Source organism: Anopheles arabiensis, chromosome X (assembly GCF_016920715.1).
Source record: "Anopheles arabiensis isolate DONGOLA chromosome X, AaraD3, whole genome shotgun sequence".
Classification (NCBI taxonomy): Eukaryota; Metazoa; Arthropoda; class Insecta; order Diptera; family Culicidae; genus Anopheles; species Anopheles arabiensis.
In genome coordinates this window covers 16,520,001-16,532,633 of record NC_053519.1, presented here as the reverse complement: position 1 = coordinate 16,532,633, position 12,633 = coordinate 16,520,001, and positions in this window count along the sequence as shown.

The window sequence follows — 12,633 nt, the reverse complement described above, 5'->3', positions numbered from 1 at the left end:
CCACTACCTACACTGCACCGGAGATTGTTGGTAGCAGATTGCGTTTTTCTTTTCGTTTCGGGTGCGCTCTGCTGCCGTTGTGACGATGCTTTGTGCTGCTTGTGCCCCTCCCGCTGCCCTTGCAGGCACACTAGTTAAAGCGCTAAATTGCTGCCCGCACAGCAGCACAAGCGGTAGAGCAGGTTATGGGAATTCAATGGTTTTGTGTCCTCGCTGTGTACGCATCCTGAATCCGCCCTGAAGAAGCACTGGCATTGGTTGTTGGTTGCGAGCGGCGAGCGGAGCTTGGCCCGAGGAGCGGGCAAGGGAACTGTACTGGTACTCCTTTTCCCAGCGCCCGGAGTGAGTGTGAAGATGTGTACGCGCCGCGGGTGTGTACGCCCTTGCAGCCGGGCGGTGAGTGCTGCGGCCTCGACCATGTAATGAGCGGCACGTGGCACCGAGCAGCAGTTGATTAAATATGTTTACAGTTTTGATTTTTATTCTCCGACACTGGTTTTCTTTGCTTTCCTGTTGCGCCCGGTGGGGAGGAGGGACAGTGGTGGTAATCGACAGTACAAGCCGTTTAGGATAAGTGATTAAAACGCATTAGGTGCGTTTGATTGATTATAATTTAACCACAAAAAAAGGCTCGAAAAGAAAGTATTTACATTTTGAACCTTTATCCACTGCTTGAATTACTAGCTAGAAGTTAAAAAATTAATAGTTGAATTGATGCAGTTTAAAATATACAAATCACTATACACATTTTGTAAGTTTTAATGAAATAACAACAAAGAAAATGGCATGCATTTAATGGTGTAAAAATTGTCTAGAAAATTTATAAAATTTCATTAGTTTTTTTTTGGCAAACAAAAAACAATCAAACGATCAAACAACAACACCATGATTCCTATAAGAGTAAAATAAAAACTTGACATTCAGATAATAATTGATGCTTTAGAGCAGAGATGTCAAACTAATGGCCCGTGGCGCATATGTCGCATTTCTATATTTCTGATTCTATAGTACATGTCATTCAATTCCGGACTCCTGAAATAGGAATAAGTTTTCAACTCTGCTGGTTTCTATATGAATTGCCAGACCATGCATCATCATAAAACCTTGTCCGGTTTCTTTCTTCTACCTTCTCTCTATGCATGTATGCATACAAATATAAGAATTGCAAAAAACTGTTGAAGTCATAGAAGGAAAATCAATCATAGTTTTTTTTTATGAAACTGAGCTTTTAATTCCGCACAATTTTAGTAAACTTGTTAAAAACCAATGTAAATTATGTTAAACACTTTCCGATGATTAAATTTGTTAGCAACAAATATTTGATGAACAATTCTTAACAGAAACAACTAACGATTTAGTTTCAACCTCATTCAAAATCGTGAATGTCTTACTCATATGTATGTAGTTTAGGAACATTGCTTTTTTGTTAAGCTATCAATCAAGGCACTTCTGCGTATACTAACAACCTGGCATAAAGTAACAAAACCACTCAGCCAACAGGAATTAAAAACGCAAGTTCTCCCTGGATTTGAACTGGACTGAACGATCTGTTGTAATTTATGGACTTTAGACAGCATCAAAAGTAGGAATTCTCTACTTTAATTCCCGATTGATAATCAAAATGACACCAATATCAACTTTACATTGCAAAATATACTGCTCTGTATTGAAACTAACGCGTTAGTCATGGCCAATTTTTGCTCAATATTTTTGCTCACTGAATCTTGTTAGTTGCCATAAAACTTTGCAAATGTTGGATATATCATAGGCCTATGACCAATTCACAATAATCCACCACAGCTATTTTTTACTTTTTTTACGTCAAAGATGTGTACTTGTGTAACGTAAGTACTATCCCAAAATGAAATTATCTGCTTATGATCTGATTTTTATATCAAATATTATCATGTAAAATCTAGGCTGCGGCCCGTGCTACTATTTTCAGTGGCATTTTGGCCAGCGGGGTCAAATGAGTTTGACATCGCTGCTTTAGAGAAAAAAATGCTGCGCACTGTCGAAAATGGATGCCTTAGAGCAGTGATGTCTAACCCATTTTGAGTCGCGGGCGGGTTTGTGCAGCTTGAGATGGGTTCCAGTTTTATACTATGTAAGAAAAAAAACACAAAAACAAAAACAAAATGTTACTTCAACAGTCAGCAAAGATGTGATGTTTGTGGAGATGCTTTTGAGTTATTTTAATATTCTATTATTTAAGACTTATCCTTGGACCTAGCATCAAACCTCTAACGTCAAATTCTTCACCATATATCTTTCATTATTCATCAGAAATGAGAGTACATCAGGCTTCCTGAACAGTTCTTCAAACCTCGAATCAGAATAACGTCTTCACACATCGACTTCGGCTATGCGAGTCCGAAAAATCCGACCGATATTTAAACAAAAAAACTAATAAACAACCAAGCATAGCCATTTTATCTATTTTCGGAAGATGTGTTCTAAACATAGGCCATTTAATAGGCTCACGAAGTGCAAATGCAGCCTTTTGACAACACTACCTTGGCCAATATTGGCAAGCTTTGTGGCCATTTTGCTCCCGGTACTTTTCGACCTTAAGGCAGTCGACCTCGTCTCACATCTGTTTTATTTTAATATTTGATATTTGGTGATTTTTTAATACCTCAGCCTTATTTTTTGTAGAAGCATTGCTGAAAAGTACCCTAATCAAAGCGAATCTAAGAAACTGGTACTTCATGACACATGATTTGCGAACTGGCCAGAAAGTCTCAAAGTTAGAAAATGGGTGAAAATATGAGGAGACTATTAAATGCTGCCACTAATCAACTATTGAAACAGATGCTACATGGTTGCGGTTACCTAGCCAAACAAGTCCCTAATAGTAACTTACTCAACTCTTCATGAATCGAACTACTGAGATTGAAGGTTGATACCTTCTGCCGAAGCTAACCTATATTCTACAATCTTATTCTGCCTCTATACATCAGATATCTGCCAAAGTTCTTCGCGAGCTGTATTGACAGCCTACGCGGGCCGTATGTTTGACATGTCTGCCTTCGCGTTAAAATAATGAGCAATTAGCGTCAGTGTGAGAGTATTACAGGTTAGGTTGTTCATATAGTAGACCTTTTTGCACATTTTCTCAAAACACTCGAAACAGGGTACAATCATGTTAAAATTAAAAAAATATGAAAACGCTGTACAGCTGACGACTATCAGCATTTAAAACGTTACTAAATAGGTGTTCGCTTTGTGCTCGATAAGCGTCGCATAATCGAAGCGTTTCGATCACTACACCTGAAGTGTTTCATTTAAATAATTGACATAAAATCATCCTTTGAACAGTTTATGGGCCGTCCTAGAGTAGCACAGGATAGAGCTGAATTTGGACATGAATTCAAAACTGACTGTGCAAGCAAAAGTGTAAGGATTATCAATGTCTGAAGCGTTTCTTAGGTGTTAACGTTGCTCGAAGCTGTACAAATGAATTAATAAGCGTAATCCATTCGTTTCACGACAATTTTGGCTACCCAAAAATCGTATTACAGTTTACCTTTTATCTCTTTAAAGGTTCCGAAACAGTTCCATTTCGCTGATTTGATGTTTCGCATATTTTATCCAATAACAAACGTTCAATCCTAAATTTGAACATATTGATTTTGGTTTCTGTTTGCTCCATCAACAAACAACCCAGACACAACAAGCAAACCAAAACGCTTCTGTACCTTGCAAAGGGTTAGCCCTTCGACTTCGCTTGAAGCAACAAATTCGCATGGAACGCGCGGAGTTGCGAAGCAAAACCGAACCATCGCAGGAAGCGCACCACTCCGAGCAAGGGGGTGGTGGTGGGCTAGGGGGAGCAGGGTAGGTCTAGCTTCCGCACTTCGAGTCGCCAAAGGAAGGTTCGGGCGTACGGTTTAATTAAGGAGCAACATCCGGCTTCGGCACTTGCGGCACACCTAATTGCCGCACGAGCACCGGGTCGGGCCGGGTGAAGCCGGGCACAAAGCCCCGCCGGAAGGTAAAGGTTTAGACAAAAGGGCACAGGGGAAGCGTGGCGGTGGGTGTGTGTGAGTGTGTTTGTGTCGGTTGCTTCATTCGATCAAATTAATAGCCGCTACTTGCCCGGCAAGAGCGCCGCGCGGCACTACGGTGGCCGAGGTTTTGTGCGGACAAGGATGGAAAAGGCGTGTTGCCTACCTCGCAGGCGCACGCGTGTCAAGATTCATTCAATTATGAAGTGCCGTTAGTCATAATATATCAAACAGCCGCCGGGCTGTTTGGAGCATACACATCCGTACACGCGCGCGCGCGTGTGGGTGTGCAGGCAGCATAAAAGGGCCCGGGACCCGGTCCCGTTGCCATCCGTGCGCGCATACAAGCATAGCGAACAAATGGGGGACGTAATGGCGATACTTGATATAATTACTGCATGTTTATTTGTTCCTGTAATTGATACATTACAGGATTTGCCCGCCGACGGGATACGGGGCCCTCGCCTTTCCCAGCCTGCCTTCCCATGCCACTTGGGCGCTCGCTCACGCATGGCCGTGTTTTGATCTCGAGCAATCACTCGAACACACTCGACCGACCGCTCGAAACGGCTCGAGTACATCGAGTGGAATATTGAACCGAATTTGATGTATGTGTGTGTGTGTTTTCCCCCTCTTTTTATTTTCTGTTGGTCCTAAACGATTCGAAACAAAACCCAAAAATCCAAGGAAGGGAGGAGGAAAATGGCATATTCCCAGGCGTCACACACACACACACACATCGTCACCGCGCCATAGGACGGTCCATTTCGCGGCAGATCTTTTAATGCAACCCTCGGGAGCCTCCCTTGGTCGTGTTTGTTTGATGCGGTTTGGCCGGATGATGATGATGGTGTGTCTGGTGTTCCGGCGGATAATAGCGACCCGCAAAGAGCGTCGGGAAAACGGCAGCCAGCCGGAAGAAATCAGCCCCTTGGGAAGTGGCTTGGAAGCTGTCATATGGGCTCTTTGCGCTTTGCGGAAACAAAGAATTATCACTCAATTTAGGATTAGGATGCGAAGCCGCACCAGTGCTAGCGAACCAGTCACAGCAAGAAGCAGGATGATTCAATGCACTGTGCACCAGCAATAACGGCGGGAGCGAAAAGAACGATAGCGAAACAAAGTAAAAATCGGAAATGATAGGCGACGAACCTTCGCAATCGAATTCCCGGTGCGCATCTTCGACCTCGAGGATGATCGGGGAAAGGGGGTGGAGGACGGAGCAGCGTACGGTCAACAGTGCAGCCCGAGCGGGAACATGCGAAACATCTTTCCCGATTGATTGATCGATGCATTTCAAGCGCGATTAGGCATCTGCCGCGCGTAATTTGATGCGCGACCTGACAGGTAGATGGCTCGTCGCATAATCCCAGCTTGAGAGTACAACGCCACGGTTACAATTACAACACTATTAGGTTTATTAGCATATGATCTCATCTCAACATCTCAACTAAAAGGTTGGCATGACTCGTCAACATTGACTCTTCGTTTGCTATTTAATGTTCTCTCTGTTTGTATCGAAAGAAATATGAGTTGTCATTTTATCTGAACAAGTTTGCACTGTTTTTTCGAATAGCTTGTGAGATGAGTTTAAAAACAAATCTGGGTACAAGCTTATGAAGCAAACATGCGATAAAACATGCCAATGTTCTGAAATAAAGTGAGGAGGAATAATATTCCAAGAAAGAGTGAAAATTCAGGTAAAGTGAAGTTAATGGGAATTTAAGATCGTTTACACACTTTCTAGAATTGTTAGCATTTTAACCCAAATCATGCCTTAAACAATAGGCCCTTAAACTAGAATTTACCTGTACCTGTAAATGTCAATCAAATACACTCGAGAAAGCCTGCCGATGTACTTAATTAAAGTGAAAAAGCTCCTAAACATGATAAGCGCGGAACTAGACGACTCTGGTACGATATGTGATCGTTCTCTCCAATTTCTTGACTTCGCGGATGACATCGACATCATCGGAAAGAGACGACTGCAACGGTGTGTGAGGCGTACACCCGATTCAAACGTGAAGATTTGATAGCGAATCAATGCGACGAAGACGAAGTACCTAGTTGCCGGAGATTCAGACCAACTGGGAAGCAGTGTATTAGTTGACGGCGACAATTTCGATTCTATTATCTTGGGATGGTCCTTACTTCGGACAATAACATCAGCAGCGAAATCCGGGGACGGATTGTGCAGGGGAATCGTGCAAACTATGGGTTTCTTTATCTTATGAGATCCCGAGATATATTGCATATTGATGCGCCCGGTGGTCCTCTAATGACACGGGTTGGCGAGATGTCACAAAACTGGCTGAACATGATTACTGGGCCATTTTATGAGGATGCCTAACGCATGCCTCCCCATGAAGCTGTTCGACAGTGACCTCCAGTTCGCCACAAAGCGCAAGGGAGCACGGCGAGCTCAATGGTTGAATCAGATTAAGCAAGATCTGTTGGAGAAAGAGAGAGAGAGATGATAACGCCCATATTCTTGGACAAAGACCTAAACAAGTATAGTAAGTTTGAGCTCGCGCTGACCAGAGTATCCTTCAAACATCGTTAAGGAAGGTCATCGTTTTGCCGAAATAAGTAGATACTGAAGTGGACACTGTTCCAAAGCGGGCTTTTCGACAATTGATCGTCTAGGCGATCATAGAAACCCTTTAGAGGTTTCCCATACCAGAAACGTTGGAGTTTAAAGGCCGTATCTTGGGTAGAGGGACATATCCAAAATCTTTATATGAGAAATCAAAAGATGTAGAAAGGGTCCAGTTCTATCCTGACAATTCGAACGAATCTGATCCGCCATGATCGATGGTGACTTAAGTTATACTCAAAACTTAAGATATTAGTTCATTAGGCTTTTGGTTTGTGTTTTTGTTGTGATTAAAAGTGTTTGTTTTCACCTAGTTAGTTTTGTTTATCTTTCGTTGGTTCTTGTCGCTTCGAGGCTGTTGTTGGTTGTCATGTATTAGCTGTTCCTGCTTTGGGTTAGGATGAGTAAATTGTTCGAATTGTTCAGTGTCTATCTTTGCTTACGCTGTGGTTGTGGCGATAAGTTGCTATGTGTTCTCGATTCACTTACGTGCTCTATTAGATTGTCTCTATTGTTTTTGTAAAAATGTTGTGGCCTGAATTCTTCCGAGTGTGTTGCTATGGTGTGATCTGATTTGTCCTAATACATTCTGTATAACAGATATCCAACACAAGATTTCTTGTTACATGCTCCGAGCTGCACCTGAGATCTGAGCAAGTTTGCATACTGTTGTTCGAGATTGAAAAGATTAAACCATCATCAAGTAAAGGGGTTTTTACCTCATGTAATACAGTCTTCACCTTTATTCTGAACTCTTTGCAACAGTAGGGAGTCGAGCAAGTGGGCTAAATGTACCAAACGAAGCTGAGCCCCCTCTATAATACAATGATTTGGTGTATGTATCATCTGTCAAATTTGAAAGTTGATTGTCAGTACCCATTGTGCCACCGTTTATCGATTATTGCATCGCAGATTGAAGTGAGCTCAAGCATTACTCTTCAATTAAGACGACCTGTATCGATACGAGCGTCACGCGGTGCAAGCTAATGCAATAGCCAGAAAATTAAAAGCAACAGCAACAACATAATAAAGGACACAAGTTTACCCATTCCACCAAGCAACGCATCCGGTGACAACCATTTACCAGCGCCGTGTTACACCGTTCGTCTGTACCGAAATCGGGACCATCCGGTGCATGGACTCACACCTTTTTTGTTCGATGCTTTTGGAGATTAAAAAAACAAACTATCATCTTCAATTTCTGCCAGCCCCGCACAAACAACTCTATGACACAGATCCCTGCCAGCACCTCTTGATTGCTGTCGTGGGTCCTTTCCAAAAAAAACATACAACCACCTCCCTTTGGCACTTACACACAATTGCAGTGCGGGTTAACAGTTTCAGCTTGCTAGCATTTCCTTGCTACCATCACTACATCGATTTTCAACTGCCAATACCTTAATGTGCAGCTCAAAGTGCAGCCTTGAGCACTTTCCTGCGCGAAGGTGTCCGTAATTCTGCCCCACCGTCTCAATTCCTCGTTGCTTGTAAACTGAGCCAAAGCCGTGTCAACTCCCCGATGCCCTGTACGACTGCATGTGAATGCCTCGAATGCCTTCGGGGCGTCCCGGGGCCCTCGAAAAAATGGTTCGCACCTTCCGTCCGCGTTGGTCCGTTCAAGATTTCGCCACACAAAATTGTCCCAAGCGCGCTGCCACCTTTTTTTCCCACCCGGCCGGGGACGCTTCGGATTTCAGAATTCCTTGCCGCTGCCGCTCTCGCACCGCTTTAGAGCGCATTTAGAGCGCATTTGGTCTGCAGTATGGCCCAAATAAGGGAAAGGTAAGTCTCAGATGAAGAAGAACACGAAACAAATACGCACCCGAAAAGCCAAGAAAGAAAGCAACACTCGGTAACAGTACTCCAAATCCGGACAAATCCGTTTTGTGCATTAGGCAACGCTTTGTCCCTGCCATGATTCATTGGGTAAGGTGAGGTGTTGCGTGCGTTTTTTCGTCTATTCTTTTCTCTTTTTTTTCTATGTGTCCCCTTTCTTGTGGAGTGCGTATTTGCGTTCAGCTTTCTTCGCTCACTTTACTTCTTTGTCGCTGCGTTCGTTTTGCTTGCATTTTGCCTTGCCTTTGCTTACCTTTGCCTGCCCACTCCAGTCGCTTGACGCTAATTGCTGGCGTAATGTTGCTCAATGAGCACCTCATTGAGAGGGAATTTGAAATTAATTTAAAGCTCCCGGAAAAGCGCCTGCAGCCAAAAGCGGATGTGCAACGGGTACAACAACATCAACAGCAAAAAAAAAGGAAAGAACTAAAAAAAACACGAACTCCCGAGGAATTAGTGCCCACCCAGCGGCGAACAGAAGGAAAGCGGGAAGTGCGACGATTGTGTCCGGTGTTGTGTGCTGAAGTGCTGTACCGTGTTGAACTGCCGTTCGGGGCCGCTGATTATGCGATAAGCCTATTTTACACTTTATTTTACAAAATTTTAATCCCATTTGCGAGAAGCATCTTCGGGCTCGTTGATCGGTTTGCTTTGCGGCCGTTTTATTGCACGTTTGCTCGACCTTGTATTATATTGTTTCCTTTCTTTTCTATTAACAGTTTTTTAACTGGTATCATGAGTGAGATTGTGTCCTCATTTTTATTTTTTTTATTTTCTGAAAGACCTGCTCGGATCAACTTTGGTAAGCTAGTTTTATTTTTAAATGGGCCTAGGAAAGTTCAACATGGTCCGGGAAGGGAAAAATCGAAACATCTTTGAAAATTAGATTCTTGATCAACACTGTCATATTACCAAAGGCTATTCTAAAGTCTCCAGCAAATGTAAATACTATTTTGCTGAGAAATTTTCCCGACAAATTGAAGTAATGGCAAAACATTGGCAGGTGCAGATACACAACACGGGCTTTCATAACCAATGAAACAATTAACTCAAATATTTATTTAAAAACAGTTCCTGGGTTAATAGAATTACGGCCATATCGGAATGTCCTTTCCAGAAATAAAAATAAAAATATATAAATAAATAATATGCCATGACAGATGAATTTCATTCAATATCATAGTCATAATAAATGCTGCAAAATGTCATGAGCATCACGAGATTTTCACCAAGCAAAACAATGACCATATCCGTGGTAGCTTGATGCTCATTGCTGATACTCAATGAAAGTGCGTCATGACATGCCGAACACGATATGTCAGTGCTTGATTCAACCACGATACTCTGATTCACAAGCTGAGCTTAGTGCCGTCACAAGCCTAATCATGACTTTTTCTGCATGTGAACAGTGCTGCCAAGTGCCACTTGTTTCAGTCACCAACACTCATGACTGAAACGAAGCTCAAATCAGCTCACGTACGTACAACTGAGATGATCAGAGGTACGACTCAAACAGTTGGTGGACCAATCACATGCTTAATGACATTTTGTTTAGCACCCATCTCTTAATCACTCTCTTGGTCATGACATTTTCTCTCTATGATAACATTACGGCATTTTTGGAATATACTTGGCGTGTGGTCCAAGGCAGCAAAATGAGCATGATTTCTCGCTATGTCTGGTTTGATGGTCTGTCGGGCCAAACAGAAAGAGAAACCATGCTCATATTGTTTCTCGGAACCAGTCGCACGCACCGCATAATTACCATGAATATCGTGATGATCGCCGGCTGAAAATGTCGCGAGCCAAAGACTGGACTAAAAGTTGGTTACAATCTGGATTCCACCAATCGTTTTGAGTATCACCTCTGATCATCAGACCTCGTGTTGCTGACATGATTTTCTTTTAGTCGGAATTGGTCATGACTATGTCAGTGACATTTTGCACAACTTATCACAATAAAACAGTCATGACAAAGTGACTGACCAAGAGTTGGTTGCACAAAATGTCACGAAGAATGTAGTTGGTTGCACCAACTGTTTGAGTCTCAGTTCTGATCATCACAGTAGGGCTCATGACGCTGATATTATTTTGGTTTCAGCCGGAATTGATCATAATTATGTCAGTGACATTTTGCAGAACTGAACACAGTACAAAAAAAAGTCATGACATAGTGACTGACATGGATTTTGTTTCAGTCAATTTTTTATGATATTGACAGTGACAGTACTGGTCATAATGGCTTAGCAAAGAACTGACCAGTTGTCGTTAAAGTCGGTAAGGGTTGAAATGGTACAGTTAAATATAGAGATTTAATAAATGTCCTGAAATTTAGGCTAAAGTAAAATATTTGCAAATAATTCAATTAAAAAATTAAAAAATTAAACAAGCGAGAGAGTTACTAACAGGCCTTTACAAATTACATTAAATTGGAGAATAAAAAACTTAATAAGACGATATTTCGGTTGTGTGTAATCAAAGTCATCGATGTAAAAGTCGTTGTATTTATCTGCAAATCAACATTTTCTAATTATTATTTATTTTTTAATGCAATGCCGATATAATGCCATTCGTTTGAAGCTAAATTCATTTTTCTATGTTAAAAATGTCTCGTTTTGCAGCCAGTATTAAGTGAACAGATTTCAAAGGAGCAGGTGTTTATGCCAGTCGGTATTGTAATATGTATATCTTTTTTATGTCGTGTGTGTTTTATGTTATTTTAGTTTATTTAAATGATTTTCTACCAATTTAGATTATTTTGAGTAAATATTGTTTTTTAAATGCTGGTACTAGATAAGTTCTAAAATTGGATTTATTTTTTGTTTCATTTATTATACTTTCTTTCTCCCTTCTTTCCATGTTTTAGTTTTTAGTAGTTCTTCTATTTTTTAAACCATACTCTTTGCTCTATTTTAAAGTTTTAGTTCATCTTAGCCATTTGTTGCTTTCCGGTTTCTACTTCTTTGTTTATTGTATAATGTCATTCTTCTTCACATCAATTTATACTTTCAATTTCTTAATACAACAATTCATTATCCGTTTCGCTTTTATCATCTCTGCTCCATAGCCTTTTTTTAATCTTTTTGTATATTTTGGTAGCTTTTTCACTTTCCAGCGCATGGATTGTAAAATATTGGTGTAAGTTTCCTTCGCTGCTCGTGCCACCTACCGCCTACCGACACCACCGCTAAACAATTTGGAAGCAATTTTCCCCAGCCCAGGCCAAATATTGTGATTGTGATTACATCACACTTAACCACCTAATCGTCCCGGGTACAAAACAAACAAACAAACAGGAGTGTTCGCCAAAGCACACAAGCACATCAACCACAATTACCAAACCTAGCACCACCCCGCTCGTTTGGGAAAACTATTCCTGCACCCAGCACCCCGGCTGCATCCGGGTCGGTCCCCTTTGCTGACACCGGGCCCGATTCGACCGGTTCGACCATCTGGAGTGGCAGCGCGAGCATCCCTTTTTCCCCGGGCAGGGCGAACCATCATTATGAAAACGTAAAAACATCAAAATTAACTTAACATATTTTGATAAATTTGCGGCAGCTTTTGACTTTCGCTTTCGGCAGCTCGCAACAGCAAAAAAAAAAAACAAGGGGTCGCGCGGGGTAGCGACAGGGAAAATGGTATATAATTCGTTATTTTCCGCATCATCCCCTGCTGCTATCTGTGTGTGTAAGTGTGTGTGTTTTCCCCCTTCCCAAGACCACCACGAGGATCAAAGATACATTCGAACACGGTAAGGGAAATGGATGCTACTCCGTTGCGATGGGACTACATACACACAGAGAGAGAGAGAGAGAGAGAGAGAGAGAAAGAAATAGAGAGAAAGAGAGAGAGAGAGACTTGTGTATTGATTGCGGCGAAAATGAAGTTAACATAAATTTGCCAATCCACCCGATCCACCGCTCCTTAGGGCAGAGTAATAATAACAAGCTCGCTACACCGGCCAGTGCTGGGATCGATACTCATGTCGTGGCAAAAGGGATAGAGAGAGAGGGAGACAGCGATAGAGAAAGAATGATGTCCCATTTCATTATCGAGACGACCAATAAAAGTGAATGGAACGACCGAGATTTAATAGACTCGCCCGAGTCATCCCTGCAGCAGCGCTGCCACCATCACCACCACCACCACCACCGTATCGATCGGCCCTTGTGCAGGAAGTGTACGCGG